Genomic DNA, 18,824 nt, shown 5'->3' on the forward strand with positions numbered 1-18,824 from the left:
TTATCTGTGCCCCCTTGAGGAGAAGGAGGGAAGATACTATGCCCCGGTACAAGTACAGGGGCAGGGTACAATTTTGGCACTGGTGGACACTGGATCCCAAGCTACCCTTATGTCCAAAAGGGCCTTTGATGAACTAAATGCAGGAAGGGGGGAGCATTACCGCATTCCTCTCACCTCTCTTCCTGGACAACTGCAGAACTTTGACGGGAAGGAAATTCCCGTCGAGGGGACTGCAGATTTGGACATCAAAATTGGGCGACACAAGGTGAAACACACGGTCATAGTAGTGACTCCGGAGGGCACCCCTTGTTTACTAGGGAATGACCTCCTGAGAAGGTTGTCACCCCTAATAGATTGCGTGAACAAGGTCCTCTGGACCCAGACTAGCCGACCAATAAAATTAAAACAGAGTGTCAACAATGTTAGTTTAAACGGCACCTGCCACATGGTTGAACAGAAATCTAACCAAGTTGAATTTCACTTCCAGAACAACCAAATTTCAGATGTGACAGTAATAGCAGTAGGACAACAGACTGGTGATGGTTGGGGTCCTCTCTATTTCTGAAAATCGACCTTCCTTCCAGTTTAAGGTGGTATTCCACACTGGAAGGAAACACTCTGAAATTCTTTACCAATCCACAATCAGACACTCCCACTCCTATAGTCCAGAAAGATGTGAAATCAGCTCAGAGCCTGGCTGATATTCAGCAAATTGGAGAGCGGTTGTTCATCCCTGTTCAGTTAAATGATGGGAAGGACTCTGTTCTCGCCCGAGTGTGTGTGAATGACGGTAAGAGCTTCATCAGTCAAGCCATGTTCCGCCAACTCCCAAAAGATCCAGCCATTCCCACATTCAAACTGATAGACAAATGGGAAATGGATCTGGAAACACCCAATTCGAAACATCTCCTGCCAAGCAGGTGTATGCTCAAAATCTCCATTGGCAACAAGAGCATAGTCCATAATTGTTGGGTCGTGCGAGACGTCACCACCGCCTTTTACTTAGGCAGTGACATTCTCAATCGCTTTGCCAGTAGTTTGTACCTAATAAACTTCAAAGCTTGGTCCCGATTAGCGGATAATCCCATGGGCTTTGATGATCCAGAAAAAGCATTTAGGTCAGCTCAATTGCTACCTTATGCAGTTGAAATTCAGATTAAAGAGGAAGTCACCATCCCGGAAAGGACCCGACAATTCTCCCTGGAAGTGAAAGTTAAAAGAGGACAAACATTGAAAAACCCTGATGCTTATATTCATCTAAATGCTTCTCTCCAACAGCAAGGGTTGGGGGTAAACCCAACACAGTTAGTCAACATAGAACATGACACCATTCCAATAGAGGTGGATAACAGCGACTTACAGAGTATTACTCTAGCCGCAGGCACCATCATTGGAATGGCGGTTGATGACTTACATTTCTCCATTGATTTAGGAAATTAACTGTTAGGACCAATCCCCAAGGACTGTTTTGACAGTGACAGTGATGACAATACAACACCAGACAGGATCTTTACCCGGCACGGGGGGACCTTCCTGGTGTACACTTCTTGCCCTTATGGTAAGGAAGATGTGACTTGTGACTTCAGAGGGGATGAGGTGATTTTCCAGGTCCATGAGGGCTGCCTTTCCCACCTGAAGCCTCCTGTCCAAATCAGCACTCTGACCAGGGTCTTCTCCATCCAGCTGGAGGAGGCCGCTGAGATAGCAAAACCAGAAGTCTTTCCAGGCTTCAGGCAGATGGTGGAAGAGAGAGTCAACCTAGCTGATGCCTGCATGACTCTGGAACAGAAGCAAAAGTTGAAACAAGTTTTCTTGGATTTCCAAGATCTCTTTGCGGTAGACTCATATGACTGTAGTCGTACCAACATACACACAACAACAATTCACACGGACCCTGGCATGACTCCAGTGTTTGTGAAGCAATATCACTTGCCTCTCGCATCCATGGAGTCCCTTACTGAAATAATTAAGAACCTTGAGTCCCGGGGAATAATCTGTCCAGTACACAGCAGCTTCAATAATCTGGTGCTGGGAATATTGAAGCCAAACGGCCAGTGGAGACTCTGCGCCGACCTTAGGGAGCTCAACAAACAGGTCCATACTTCCCGATGGCCTCTGCCCTACATTGACCAAGGGCTGGCCCAGATCCAGGGGTCACAGGTATTCACTGCAATAGACCCGACCAATGGATACTGGACCGTGCCTGTCAGTAGGGAGGACCAATACAAACTGGCTTTTACCTTTGGGGGCCAGCAGTACACATGGACCCGGACTCCCTTCGGATACCTCAACTCCGGCAATGAATTCAACATTTTCCTACAGAAGGCCATGCCCGACCTGGGTGCGAGGGGTAACCTGGCTTATGTAGATGATGTACTCATCAAAAGTTCATCTGTGGAGGAACACATAGCGGAGATCCGTTATGTTCTGACCAGTTGAGGGCCGCCGGAGCAAAACTTTCCTTTCAGAAAGCACAGTGGTGTAGAACCCGTGTTATTTTCTTGGGGCATGAGATTACTCCTCAGGGTCTCTGTCCCCAGGAAAGGAAAGTGGAAGCACTTCAGAAACTGAAAGATCCCACAACTCTGTGGGAACTAAGGAGCCTCCTTGGACTGACTAATTACAGCAGAAAGTTCATTGAGGGCTACGTAGAGATCACCAGACAGCTGATTCATCTTTTGAAGGGGGGGGTCAAGTGAGAATGGGGTCCAGAACAATCCGAGGCAGTGAGACAACTCAAAATAAGCCTCTCACAAGCGCCTTGCCTAGCTTACCCTGTCAGAAACAAGGAGTTCTTCCTGGAGACAGGGTTCTCTAATGCGTGCTTGACAGCAGTATTATACCAAAAGCATGACAAGGTCAATAAAGTAATCTCCTATGCGAGCAAAACTTTATCCTCTGTGGAGGAAAAATTCAACGATTGTGAGAAGGCACTCCTGGCAACGGTGTGGGCATTGAAGAATTACCGCCCGTTCATCCAGGGGGAACACATCATAGTGGAGACTCCACACCAGCCTCTCCAATATCTCCAAAGTGACAGAATCCGGGCCGGAAATGTGAGTAATTCCCAAATTACTTCCTGGATTCTGTCAATGCAAGGCTTTCCTGTGGAGGTCAGATATGGCCAAAACAAGAAGAGTCCCCTCGCGCAAGGTCTGGCTGACTTGCATGATTGTGCCAGAGAAAACTGTCTCGAGGACGAAAGTCTAAAAATCAAGGACAACATGGAGGCATACCTTAATTCCCCACACAAAGTGTTTGAAGAAGACAAGTGTGAGGGAATGCACACTGTCTATGTGGATGGATGCTCTTACCATGTTGACAACAACGGGGAAAAAGAACTCGTGGCCGGCGTAGGGAATGCATGGGTGAATGATTCCCCAGAACCCTCCGCTGGATACAAAATTGGTCCCCGAAGTAGTCAGGCGGCAGAATTGATGGCTGTGCATCAAGCCATCCTCACTGCTGTCCAACATCAACTCCACGAACTGGTCATAATCACAGATTCGGATTATGTACGGAATGGGTTCGTGGTGCACCTGGTCAATTGGAAAACCAGAGGCATGTTATGTGCTAATAACAAACCCCTGAAACATGGGAAGTTAATCCAAAACATTGATGATCTGGTCACATCGAAAGGGATGACGATGACCATCTACTGGAAAAAGATCAAGGGTCATTCCAAAGTAGAGGGACAAGACAAAACTGGAAATGGCTTAGCTGATCAGCTGGCCAAAACCAGGGCCAATCAAGGGGATCTAATAGAAATAGAGTCCCTGTTGGGGGAAATCCAGGTCACTGCTATCACTAGGTCCCAGACAAATGTTCACAATGATCTTTCAACTGCACAATGGAGTAAGGAGACCTCTGATGCTGATTTAATTACGGCTCAAAAGGGGGATCCAATAATTGGTAAGTTTTACCAACACATTGAGGACCCTGAGAACTTTCCCCTGACGGATACCGATTACATTGGGAAAGAGGACCTAAGAGTGTTGATGAAATGTCCAAAAAGGTTCCGAATCCAAGACGGTTTGTTGGTAAGGAAATCCCAAGCTGGCCATGATCAGTGGGTGGTTCCTACCTCATTCCAAAGCCTGATGTTAAGTCACGCCCATGATGCGGCCACCGCCGGTCATAGGGGGTTTCATACAACACTTGAAATTTTAAGAGAGATTGCGTACTGGCCACATATGGGCCAGGACCTCAACCAATACTTGAAGGGGTGTCTTGTGTGTGCACAATTTCAGCCTACATCCCTCACACACCGGGCGCCTCTCCAAAAGAGGGGAATGACACTGCTATGGTCAGATTTACAAATTGACTTTGTAGGCCCCGTGATTCGCTCCGCTAGGGGGAATAAGTACATGTTGACGGTGACATGCTTGTTTACCAAGTGGGTGGAATGTCTCCCAGCCCCAAATTGCAAGGCAGAAACAGCAGCTGCCCTGAAGAATTTCCCGTTTTGGTCTACCTCAAAGGATTGAGTCAGACAGAGGTAGCCACTTCACCAGTGAAGTAATGACAAAGATGTGGGAGATACTGGGGGTTAAAAGGAAGCTACACATTGCTTACAGGCCAGCTTCTTCTGGTGCAGTGGAGAGATATAACAGAACCATTTTGAGCATATTAAAAAAGTTTGTGGCAGATTCTGGGCTAAGTTGGGATATCCGACTACCTCTGGTCCTAATGGCCATCAGATCTACCCCTTCATCTGCAACTAAAATGTCACCATTTGAGTTGATGACCGGACGCAAGATGGTGCTTCCCCAGGATTTGCTCTACAGGACCCAAGAGCAGACACTGATAAATGAATCCACAACTCATTAGTATGTGGAGAATTAAAGCATGCTTTTGCCTATTCTCAGCGGAATCTAGAAAGATCAGCTGATAGAATGAAAACCCACTACGACCTGAAGACCACCAGGAAGGAATATACTGTGGGAGACCGGGTCTATCTATACAATTTTCAAAGGAACCAGGCCAAACAGCGAAAATGTTTGCCTACATGGAAGGGGCCGTTTGAAATTATAGACAAAATCTCCCCTGTAGCCTACAAGATCCGCATCCCCAAAGGTAGTTCGGCGGAAAGGGGAAGACAAGTGGGTCCATATTAATCAGCTAAAGTGTTGCCATCCCAGGCACACTCTGCAACAACTGGAGGAATCCTCTGGAATCCCAGAGGGGGCCGCTCCAGAGTAATTCAGTTCCACCCTAAAATATCCCACATATGTCGCTAAATAATGATGATTCTGGAAAGAAAATATTTCCTGTTATATCTTGTTTTTCAAAATAAGAATGCTATGTCTCTTGATTTATAAAATGTACATGCCACCCCTCTATATCAATAGTGGGGGAGAAATGTCTACAAACAGGTATTGCCGCTTTTGCTTTATCATCCTAGGAGAGATGAAACCATGGAGACTGACCAAGGAGAACGATCCGGGGACCGGGAGTAGAGATCCGAGGGGCCCGGGGTACCGCCCAATATTCCCATCAGGACCGGCAAGGAGAACCGATCGATCCAACCGGATGGAGGAAAAGATGCTGAACTGTGCCATCTACGGAATTGGAAGAAGATGATGCGGACATACCAGAGCGTGGATCAAAAACATCCTTTGCACCCGACTCCCCCTCGAGTCCAAATCAAAGCGCAGTCGGGCGGGAGGGGGTTGTCAAGTGTTTTGACCCATGTTGAATCAATAGACTGGGTAGATGTGGGGATGAGCGGTCGCCGCCCATTATTCTATCCCAGAACAAACTAAATCAATAGACTGGGTAGATGTTGGGATGAGCTGTCGCCGCCCACATTCACGCCAGAATCCAGGAGTTTGCGCACACCAAAATGGTCACCTAATCTGCCACCCACCAGTGCAAAGAAAGATGGTTCTGTTCAAAATCCGTTTTTATTGATGTCAAAAAGTTGCTAAAATCATGGGCACAAGACCACTCCAAAGATACAACCTTCTTGTGGGGGGTTCCACATCACCACTCTACTGTAAGGATGCCATCAAAACAATGTTAAGCAAGGATCCTATACTATCAAGCAAAAGACCACTCTATTGAAATGCATTCATTCAAGACAGATCCCAAAAATGGGTGCAGTACCAGCTTTGTCCACAAACCGGCGCTAGTGGTCTAAATTCTGACAGGAGAACTGCTACTTCAGAAGCTAATCAGCCTCCTGAGACAGCTGGAAACTTCAAAGGCCCGCTGGTTAATTAAAACTCTTAACCACCTGCTGTTCCCAGAGACAATCTGATTGCATTAACAGGCCAAGAGGCTGGGAAACCTTCTCACCTCAGAGACCCACACAACAGCCCAGGAAATCACAGGTTAATGCTAACCAAATGCAGAGTGACCCCCTGGCCTGCTGACCTCAGCCAACACAATAGACTCTTGCAATTGAATGGGGTATGTTGATTTTCAGTGTGGACTGTAAACAGAGCCCTGCCTGGGAGAGGAGAGACATGTGGTACTCCCAAGCTTCTGGGGGTGGACTCAGACACTTTTGTGGAATCATATTGCAGCAAATATATGTTTAAGTTAAATGCTTCTAAAATATTGTATTAAGATCACAAAAATGTGCAATTTGGAGAACCTTAATCTAAGAAATGTACCCACAATTCAAGACTTGATTCAACTCTGTACCATGTTCTATGACCAAACCCCGCTATTTATTGATATTACAGACACTGGGTTTATGCTAGAGACCTAGTAAAGTACTGGAATATCGGTAGAAGGGGGGTGTACATTTGTGTAATTTTTGATGAAAAACCAATGTTGCAAAACCCACTAAACACGAAAATAAGTTGCCATTTCTTAATCCAAGCTCTTAGAAACATCAGAGTTGGAACAGAGACTACCTTATGTGATATATGATGTGTGTATGTAATGTCAACCACTTGTGTATCTGGGAAAGGTATTTCGTTATGAAAATTATTTTCTAAGGTAAGAGCAAAGGGGAGTGTTCTTTCTGTATGCCATAAAGATGGCACCTCATGACTCACTCTGACACACAACTCTGTTCTCCAGTGAGAGCACAGAAAACTCTTCAACCTATCAGAACCCTTAGTGGGTTGGGCATGCAGAATTAGCCGTCCCACCCACTTTCTAAACACATAAAAAGAGCCACTGGAAGCCAGATAGGACTTTCTTTTTCATTTTCTGCGGAGCATTTTGACTTCAGACTTCACATCCAGAGATCCAGACTTCAAATCCATCAATCTCCAGAGACCAGAAACTAACTCCAGAATTTGTAGCAGAGAGGCCTGAATCCACAAGCTGAATCCTTTTTCAGCAGGCCTCCAGATCATTTGCAAACTATTCAACAGCGTGCGAGCTGTTTGAATTTTTGCCAAGAACCAGACCGCTGTGCAGTGCCGAGAACTTTTGTCAGAACCAGAGATCCAGACCGCTGTGCAGTGCCACTAGCAGAGCTGACCCACAAGGTAGAATTATCCAGTGAGCAGAACCAGGCCGAGACCGTCCGTGGCGAGGGAACCGCAGTCCAATCCTGACCCGATCCGTGGCGAAGTCGCATTCCTGTCCAAAATATAGTGTGAGTACCGCCAGAACTGTGCAAAACCCAATCTCTTAGTTTAAAATATTCTAATCCAAACTATTTTAACCTATTTAGAACTGCCTCCTAGTATCGAGTCATTCTGACATCTTTAAACCTGAAAACTGTCATCTGTCATTCTGAGCTTTAAAATTTCAAATCCGAAAAACTACCTTTACTAAATCGGCCGTATCTCCAGAACCGTTTGTGATAGAAGCGAGATTTAACTTTTATTTTGAAGCTGAGATTCTAAGCTTTCTACTCCTCATACTCCTCATACTCCGTAATTTCCCTCGACGCATGCACCTAAATTTGCCACGATTTGACATTTTGCTTAATTTCAGCCAAGTGTAAAAATATTTGTTCTTGCTTTCCTTTGCTGAAATTCGTTTGACAATCATTCAATAAGCAAAAAGCAACTCTCACTCACCCGAAACCTCCTATAGGGAATTAAAAGCAATTTGAGTATATTTTTCACTTCATTGCCACCACATTTAAAAGGATTTTGCCTGTGTTTAAAACTCCTACCTATTTTCCTTTAAGCTTGCTAGGGGGGAACTGAATTATATTTGATTGCATTCCTGAGAACTGTGTGCGTTCCTTCCATCTCTTTACCTTGCATAAAGGGGGGGGGGGTGAATTGTCAACGAAAAGTGATTCCATTGTCTTTTGTTGAAGTCATATCAAGTTTATTGTCTGTACTGCATTTTCATTCATCATTGCATTGTTCTTGAAGCCATAAAAGCATTCTCAGCTACTTTATCCTCTCTATATCACTTCTAGGCCATCAAAAAGAGTGTACCACTGTAACATTATCCATTGTTGATAACTATCATCTTCACAAGTGTGCTATCAAATATTAATTTACTATAAAAGTGTGATAGATATTTATTGTTTAATTTTCAAATAAACCTTTTAATTTGCAAAACAAACCTCCTTCTTGGCTCAGTGGGGTCAGGGGGATTCTAAGAGAGGGGTGTCATATAAGGGTTGTCATCCAGAGTAAATGAACTGGACATAAAAAATATATTAATAAGGGTTTCCCTCAGGATCCCAGACTAGGAATTGGTTTAGCTGTAGTGTTGAATTGAATCTGCTTACAGTCACATCTACAGTTCATTCAGGGTTGTCAAGATGGTGAAGGAGGGAATTCAAGATGTCCGACGGGATGGCTGTGCAGCAGGCAGCATTGCTAGAAAGATTAATTAATACCCTATCCCACCCAACGTTAGTAGCAGTGGTGAAGTCTGCCACCCACACCCGGGACACAGACCGTTATTTCACTCAGAAATGATGCCGCAGCTAAGACTGCCAAAGAAGTAGCATATTTAGAAGTTCTGGATTACACGGCATATCCTGAGGTAACCACACAACAACTGCAGCTAGCAGTGTCTTACACAGAAGTCCTGATCACTCAGATAATTTAATTGCAAGGTCACGCAACCCAAGAGTAGAAATATTTGCTGGTTAAACATGGGTGCTGACTCTCACTGATGGAACTTATCTGGAGACAAAACATTACAGGTAAAGTATTAATGCAGTGGGAATGGCCTTCAGTTGCTCTTGAGCAACTGCATTACCCAATGCATATGTCTAAATAGTATGTTGCAGCTGACATTCAGGAGCACTGGTTTGTCTGGTTTGTCCCCAACCTTCAAGAGTATATTGATACATTTGTGGCAAAATGGATTACCTGTAAACTGCTAGAGCACCGGACACACCCTTAGGACATTGTGTGGCACATTGCCCTATCCAACAGGAGCCAACAGGAACTTCACAGTGTCTATGTGGACATGAAAAATAGTTGCAGTAACTATCGTTATCTTATTATTGTTTTTCCATTTACATGTTGCATTGAGGTGGGCCCTTGTGCACAACCAGATGCTACATTTTTTGTACTCGAAGGGGGATATGTGATGTCCTAAATTCAGACAACTGGACTCACTTTTTCAACAAATTGTTTAAAGAGGCTACTTGCCTAATAGGGATTAAACATAAGTTGTGCTCGATTTACCACCTTCAAGTCAATAGGATCATGGAATGCCTCAATGATCCCTTGAAATAAAAACTGTCAAAGTTGAGCAATTTGCTAGGGAGTTGTTGGCTGCATTTTTTTCCTTTAGCTTTGTTCAGCCTAAGGGACCAGCCAAGTAAGGACCATCTCTTGTCCCCGCATGAGATAGTGATGGGGAGAAGGTTACATGCACCACTCACACCTGCACGCACTGCATCATATGCACACGGGGCAGCTAAGATGTTTTGGGAGGAGTTTCAGGGGTATTGGAGGGATTTAACAAAACGTGTAAAGATTATGTCTTAATAACCTTCTGCAGAAGAGAAGAAGCAGCTGCCATGCCTACAGTCTACCCAACATCTCAGCTCAGCTCAGCTCTACCCCAGAGATTTCCTATATGTGCGGTCATTCCTGAAAAGTGGAATGACTGTTAGTACCAGGGACCATTCAAGGTGGTGTATGCCACTACATCTGATGTGAAAGTAAAACAACTGCATTGTTGGGTCCACTTATCTGCCATTCGAAGAGCAACTGGCATATCCCCACCTCCTGCAAGCCCTCAAGAACATTGACATTAAACAATGAATCTGATGACCTTTGTAGTGACATTCGTGCAACAGATGTGCCCTTGTGGGCACCGGGTCACTGAGTCTTCCTCTTCCTTACAGCACCCAGGATAAAGACTTTGTGCAATTTATATATTGTTGTATATAGGATGCTTCGGTTTCTGTCTTCTTCTTTCCTTTATTGTAGGCATTTTTATATGGTTTGGGCATATAAAGGGGGTATAGTAATGATACAGAAACATTAAGTATAGAGATAGCAAGAAATACAAGGGAATCTGAAAATTAAATTGAATATAATGAATATTCAGCGATAAAGTGTTGTTAAAGGGTCGTTATGGTTTTGTTGCACTTATACAAACCTGTTAAATTCAGTGAAGAAATGTTGTTAGAGGGACATTATGGCTATAAGTAAAACCGAAAATCCCTAGAAATTCACCAGTTATGGGAAGCTAAGCAATCATAACTTGCACCACCAATGTGCACTGCAAAGACGAACACCCAAGACAACAAAGATTACATCACAAATGTCATTATTGACATCACTGATGATATCACATATGACAATCATTTTGATACATATCTCCTACAAGGCATCCTTTAGGAACCACCTTTCATAGTTAGAAAATAGAACTTAAAAAAAATCTTATAGACTCCATCTACGTTACATTTTAAATAGAGATTCTAAAACATTGCCCTTAGCTGTTTGTGCTATGCTAATAATGGGCAATTGTATATTACAGAAAATGAAAAAAAGCATAGTACAATTTTCAGTCCCAAATACTTTTCTCTACCATACAATAAGAACCACAATTCATGGACCTTCATGACTATCTGCAGTCTTTGCAATCCCCTTTCCAAGCCATGCATCATTAAAAGACCTGGATTGGACATGGACACCATTGCAAAGGACATACCTTCTACCCTTTTTGCTGTTATGTTTTTGTGTAACACTCCATCATTGACTGCTTTCGATCAGTGACACACCTATCCACCAATTACTTCCAAACACTCTACATAAAACCATACCTACATACTACTTCCACACACCAACTGCCACTTAACGTTGTTCTAGAAATCTTTTGCATCTGTATTTCCCTTACTTATACAAACTGTACACACTGATGCCATAAATGCACATATGGATTGTGCAGTAAGAGAGGTGCATGAATGGAAGGGGAAGTAGGGATTGCCAAGTGCTTATAGGAGCCCAGAAGTAAAATGCCAAGGGATACCAAGGTGAGGCCACTGGATAACTGCTGGGGCAGAGGAGTCCGAAGGGTGGGGTACAGAGCCACCCGGAGGTGTACCCTCAAGGACAGTGATGAAGGGTGGATATGTACTGGTAGTGACTAGATATAGGGCCTGATGCCTTAAAGGTTCATAAGGGACCATGCCACCAGTCTCAGTGGCAGTGATGTGAGTTAGAAGGGCGGGGATTGAGGGAAACATGAAGAGAAAAACAATGTTTTTAGAAGTATCCAGCATTTAAGGAAGTCCAGCTCAGGTCTAAATGGAACAGGAATGTTGTTTGAGGGAAACAGAAAGAGAAACGCAATGTTTATAGTAGCATCTGGAACTTAAAGAAGTTCAGCTCAGGTCTAAGAGGAGCAGGAAGGGTTTTCCAAAGAGAGGCACCCTCTGAAGGGTGAGACATGCCTCCCACTCTCTGTTTCGAAAAGCGTTTCAGAAGCAGAGAATTGACGTTATAGGAGCAGATGGCTCTTTCAGGGGAGTATTTAGGGAGACAAAGTTGGAGCTAGCGTTGCCCCTCATCCCAGAACTCCTTGTAAATGATACAGAGGATCTTGATGTTCATCCTTGTAGCCACCTGGAGCCACTGTAGACATGTTAGGGCTACAGCAATACAATTCCTGAGCTTGAGACCAAGCATAAGGCTTGCAGCGCTATTCTGGATTAGACAGAGTGGGCATAGACAACACAGGGGAAGGTTTAGGAAATGACTGTTACAGTAGTCCAGCCTAGAGAGCATCAGGGCTCTAGAGAAGTTCAGCTTCTGTGGGAAGGTAAGGAGTGGTATAATACCTGTAAGGATTTGACGCTAAAAGTGGGTCTTCTTTACATGCTTCAAAATGTAAGGTGTAAAGGAGAGAGAGGACTCAAGGGTGACCCCAATGTTTATGGCCTCACTGGATGAGCCCAAGGAGGGCAGCCAGGGAGGTAGGAGGAAAATAGGGCACAGGTGTCTCAATAAGAAGGAGCTCCATCTTACTGGCATTGAGATAGAGATTTTTAGCAACACACAATGCCTGGATGGAGGTCAGACAATTAGGGATAAAAAATAGTGAGATGAAATTAGTAGAGGGATGTTGCAAGGAAAGCTGTGTTTCATCAACATAACACTCGAAATTAGAAGATAAAAAGGAAATTAGGTGAGCCAAAAGGACAAGATAGATATTGAAGTGCTTCAATGATAGGATAGAACCCTGAGGTATGCTGCAGGCAGAGAGTGAGGTGGTGGAGTAGAAACGGCCCAGGTACAGCTGGGAAGGGCGGTTAGTGAGGAAAACATGTCAGCTAGTCCAGTACCCGGCCCGTGATGCCAAAGGTATCAAGTAACCATTTAATGAAGATAAAATGGTTGACTGTGCCAAAGGGGGAGGAGACATCAAGTAGTACGATACTCAATTGTCCTACTATCATAAATACCATATACACTTCAATTATATAATTGTATCATATTACACATATGGTATACTCCCCCTATAGTACCTATAATAACGATACACATATTACTATACTGCATGTGGCTAGTGGCCACATTCTTGGGGGCATGGCCTTCGGCCATGCCCCCACGAATCTGGCCACACCCACCACAATAGCATTAAACCATATAACAAGTATGTACAATACAGCTTCGAATAATAAGACTAAGACAGACCCCCCCCCAATCCCAATAGCGTTCGTGGACAAAAACCTTAACAGCAGACACAGCAGCATCTGCACAGCTTTTTTTGCCTACAAAAAGAGATCATCAACTTTTTTCCACTCCCCCACCATTTCCAGGCCCTCCATCATCCACAAATTAACCCCAAATATATTTTCCAGACTTCTTGTACTCACTGTGCTTTTTGTGGACAAAGGTCATGATCTGCCCATCCAATATGGCGACCATTTCTAAAATTGTGATGCACGTCATATTTTCAAACATCCAATCAACATGCACCTCTCTGCAAACTTTGTTGACCATTCATCAAACAACACTAAAGTTATATGTTACCAAAAAAGTACTCTTTTTATAAGTTGAGCAACTTAATCAAAGATATTATAACCATTCATTATATAAACATTTCTCATAAACAAATATCACAATTTCTTATTTTGACAGAAATGGCAAAAATACTTTGTGGTAAGAAGATAACATTCCTAAAGAAAAAACGAGAATAATTAAATCTAATGGTAACCAATACATGTTTGAATAAAATCAAATATTACAATTTGAGCTTATTGAAATAAAATGTTCTTCTTTTCTTATATTACATAGTTTATATGATGAAACTACACTACAGATTAATTACACAAAACCCCAACAATAAGAATTACAAAGCCCAACTATACAGAATGAAATAATGATCTTGTCTTCTAAATTGGATGAATTTAGCAAAGACTTTAAACAACTTTTAACTGATGTTAATAATCATTTAATTACAAAATGTTGATTATCACTCTCCTACTTTTACCTGTACCCCTTGCCCACAGCACTCACCCCATTCAAATTCACAAAACATAAATCAAAGAAGGTTTGATGAAACGTATCTCCCTCCCCAGATGATGACTTCATTCACATTGCAAACTCTCCCATTTATGTTTCCCATTCTGATTACCCATCCTTTCATAAATACATTTATTTTTTCTATTATAAATATCTTGTATATTGTTGTGCTATAATTTCTTATTTCTTTTTTAAAACCTGAATCAATAGTCTGCGAATATCTCAACCATTCGGAGGGTCTGTTTGCACAATGGGGCGTCTGCAGACATTACGCCCTGTCCGTGCATGTCTGGTCTCGAGTAACGCATTTTAAACTAGTCCACAGACAACGTGCCCATTTGCAAACATCCCCACATATGCATCCAACGTCTACATTTTTGGCCAATCTAGAATGTTTCAAGTTGAAAGTTCACCCTTCCAGGGTTCCTAGACCTATCATTAGTTGATCTGTCAACCTTTTTCAAGGTCTATTTTCAACACAGTAGTCCATGGACAGTTGCAAGGTTTGCAATGGTTCCTCTGAATCAACACACCCATTACTTTCAGTCATTCTCAATCTGGCAGACCAGGAGAGAACGTTTTTTCAGAGCTACTTCTAGAAGACTTCCAGGAGTTCAAGAATGGCATCTGTCATCACCATATCACCTTCCCATGGCCCACCACCACCATCAACATGTGGAGGACCTGGACAAGGGAACAAGCACAATGATGCAGAGGAGGATGACAATGAAAAAGCAGATGAGGTAAAGGAAGTTCCTACCTCCAGCATCCAGAGAGACTCATGGGTTTGTTCAGTTATTTAAAACTGTTGGGGGTGTACCAAAATCTCAGCCTGCCAATGTGAAAGAACAGAAAAATATCGAGGCTGAGTACCTCAAAGGAAATATACCAATCACGGGCTAAAAAGATTCACAGATCTTTTATTACAGTTTACAAAGAAACAGATAGCTATCTGGCTCCCAACACCCCACAATGTGTACCAGCCCGACAGAGAGAGGTGAGAGAGTGCTGGACATTGAATCGTTCATGCTTTTATACAATTCCGTGTAATATTGTCCAGCCTCTCTATATGTTAATAATTAATGGTCTAGAGTTTGTGTCTAGTTCACATACAGATCATACAATATTATGCAAAGGATTACATAGGTTTGCATTTCCATGAAGGCACAATGGTGATGTATGTTCTCCGACCCCGCAGTAAGCCTTGTTCTACATTTCTACACAATGTAGTTCAGCCTGAGTATACACTCGAGGTTTGTTCTTCATTGTCCGAACGTTTATACAAGGATAGATCTTATGTGCGCAGACAATACTTAGATGACAGTTCATATGGAGCGCAAGGTCTCTTTACCTAGTCTAAACAGTCGGCTCTCGGACAGCCTAAACATTAACAGAACTCAAAGGTCGGGAGGCTTGACTGCAAGCTGAAAACATAGTCCACCATTTTAGAACGAAGAATACACGAGTAGAAATCAAAATGGCGGACAAATCTTAAAATGGTGGCAAAGTTAACCAAGAAATCAGAACATTGCAACACGGTTTTCCATGTAAGGCGATTGGAATTATGCCAATATAAATATAAGGAGGCACTATATAATTACTGTTTAACAAATGTTCAATTTATTGAGTGCAGGGTCGTACTCAAACACAGACAACCGGGGCAGTACTCATTTATAACCACCTCCATGCGACACCACAGGTGCTCTGAGAAAGGTGATTCCTTATGTTGACGAGGAGAGGAAATTACTGACGGGCCCATTGGTCAGTACTCACCCTTGAAAACTAGTAATACAAGAAAGCTGCACCATGCGAGGACAGAGTGCAGGATTCACATACTCCGGCAAGGTTCAATAATCAGGACTCAGTAAACTGGCGAATGGAAGTCCGTTTAATGATACATACATCAGTTTATGGAAATCAGCAGCAACACAAACACCTGCCTCAACCCGACTTCCTCAAACATTAGTCAACCAGCCTCTTTTATGGGCAAAATCCATCATCATTGACTTCTAATTCTTCAAAAAATCATCATGCAATACTATTGGCTGGGAAAGGTAACTTAAGTATAGGTGCTGTATCTGTATATGGAAATAACACAAGTGGATTGGATAACTCTTATCGGGTGGGCGTCTACGCCCTTCCCTCTACACCACACGTGATTGACGTCACTACAAGTACGACGTCTCATTGGTTACAGTGTCTATAGGACTCTAGATTACATGGTCCCTTGTGATTGGGCAAGTTACACCCCTAAACATAAATCTCCATTTTAATTAGCAGCTTTAGAGTAGACACCCAGGTGCCTAGTGTCCCAAGATTCACCCTTCCTCCCTTCCATCAATCAGTGTTTTGGGCTGTGTGTCAATTAGTTGGCTGGGTATGGCCTCGGATCTGTAGTCTCTTATCAGGAAAAGTTATGGCACCCCCTGGTTCTGGATGACATCAAGTGGTGGTACATCTTCGCGCCTGTCTGGTCACGTGTTGGTTCACCGTGAATCTGCTTCAGTTTCTAAACTTTTGTGTATTTAATTCTGTGTGCGCTCGGCGACCTGCATGGGCCTCTCTTATCTTGACCTTCACGGGCGGGCTGGTATTCTCTGTAGTTGGAGTCTCGTGAGCTCATGCTCACCTCCCCTTCTCTGGTTGACCTCGATCTCCCCGGCATAAGCCTCTCTTTGTTGAGTTTCAATTCTTCTCCTTCTCTGGTCTTTGCTGGGTTTCTAAACTCGGCTTGTCAGGCCTTTGGCCGCCTGGGTACATTTCTGCTTTCACAAAATGGAGTCGCACGTGTACATTGTGCAGTATTGAGGTAGATATATGGTTGGAGCTTGCCGCTCTACTCTTCTACTAGGCATTGCAAGCAGTATCGATTTCTTAGCCTCTTGCATTTCAAGCTTATTTACACACATTCAGCAGGGTGGTTGCTTCCATCTTGTTTTATGGCACCATTCTCTTACGTTTTAACAGTGTCTCTTTCTTGCATCTATTATCATTATCCTTGAGTTTACTAGTACTGGCAATCGTGCTTTCAGCAGCCAAGTCTGTTTGTTCTCGGGGCTGCTCGGGCCCTTGGTTTATTTTCATTGGCCTTCCATTAAGGCTTTAGGGATCTCCTCGTGGACCGTGTGCAATTATTCCTCATTTCATATCCGTGGCTGGTATGGCTGTCTGATAGGATATTGTGCTGCCCAGGGTTGTCACGTTATGGCTGCTTCAACCGGTATTGATGTCCTTACTTACAAGGGGCAGAGTCCCAGTGCGGCTCTCTGTTGGTTCATTTGCTCCTCATACGTCACTTACCACGCCGAGTACCTTACTGGCAACTCGCAATGGGGGCAGGGGTGCGGGTCATATCTGGGACCTTCTCTACACTCCCCCTCTGGTCGGTTCATCGACCACTCCTGCTTCCTCCTTTATATTCAGTTTCTTTGATTCCTCAGCTTCTTGCTCATCATCTCCTGGGTTTACACAAGAAGGCGTGAAAGTATGCAATTTTGGTGTCCATATCTTTATCACCCCTTTCAAGCTTCCTGCTGTTCTCACATGCTCATCCTTGTTCTAGGTCATCAACTGGCATTGTCCATTTGGACTGCAGTAAATCAATTTACCCTCGTACCTTCTTCGTTTCTTGGGATAAGTGAATTTTGTTCCTTGTGGTGCAAATTCACTGGCCTTCACAAAGTGCTTTATTTCCTCATCTGTCAGGTCTTTGGGCTTCCATCCTGGCTCGACATTGACCATAATTTTCATCCCAATGGCCTTCTTTGCTGTTTTCTGGCACTGTGTGATGATTATCTTGGTAACACAGACTCCTAGCAGCACCATTGCTAGCAAAGCTCCCAGGAACTTGAATATATCTGCCATCCATTGCGGGACCCATGAGAATAGGTTCCCAAACCAGCTGTCGTCATCCACTTCATCTGTCTCATCGGTCATCTGGTTTTTCAGGGTTGTTAACATGTCTATGGCCTCTGAAAGGGTTCCATTTTCTTCGTCATGTGATGGTATAAATGTGCAACATGATTTACCAATTTTTGCGCAAACACCTCCATCCATAGCGGTGATCATGTCAAGCACATATCTGTTCTGGAGGGTCATCAGTCTGACTGCTCTCAGATCTTCTTTGATCGCATTGAATCCTTTTATTGTGGTGTTGATGGTCTGCAGTAACTCCCATCTCGTTATCTGCAACCACTTGGTGTTTGCACCAACTTGGATATGCGGCAAGAGTATATCCGTAGCAAATACTGGTGAAGTTAGGCTGAACAGCCTGTGTTCGTAGGGAATGGCGTAAAATGCGTCTTCTGATTTGGCGGAGAAGTAATTCTCTCTCTTCATCCTTGACATTATTCCCACAGACCTCCTTTTTCGTCAGGTGAGCATCCGCTTTCAGGAAACTGTCCAAATTCAGTTAATTTTTTGGAATCACTAGTGCTGGAACGTGAACGTTGACCAGTATGCATATGCCTCCCCAGTTCCTCGGTAGAATTATGTATGCCTTGTATCCACATGCCCAGTAATGGTACATTAAGACTGCGGTTCCTTGCATCATCCCTGGGGCTTCATATATTCGTTCACAGTTCTGATTCTCCCCAATTTTCCTTGTGCCATTGCTTCTAAAGCGTAGTTTTGGGTTTTCAAGTGGTACTATCTGCAAGGGTCCTCCTCTGTCTTCGACCCATGTCAACAGCTTTACCAATTTTGGCCACAATGGTTTGCATAGTCTCTGTGAGTTCTCTATTGCTTCTTTGCAGGCTCCAAGGACCATCCAAGCTCGGCAGATTACTACTCCTTCTTCCCATCTGTCTGGGGAGTCTACTGATCCCCAGATCTGCATCTGTCCATGGTTCTTCCATATTTGAGCTTCTTCTGCCGTATTCCCTTGGACTTTCAGTCTTGAGTTTATTTCCCACCTTATTCCTGATCCCTTGACATCAGGGTTTTCATATCTAA

This window comes from Ambystoma mexicanum, chromosome 7q (genome assembly GCF_040938575.1).
Source record: "Ambystoma mexicanum isolate Mex_15411 chromosome 7q, UKY_AmexF1_1, whole genome shotgun sequence".
In the NCBI taxonomy this organism is placed as follows: Eukaryota; Metazoa; Chordata; class Amphibia; order Caudata; family Ambystomatidae; genus Ambystoma; species Ambystoma mexicanum.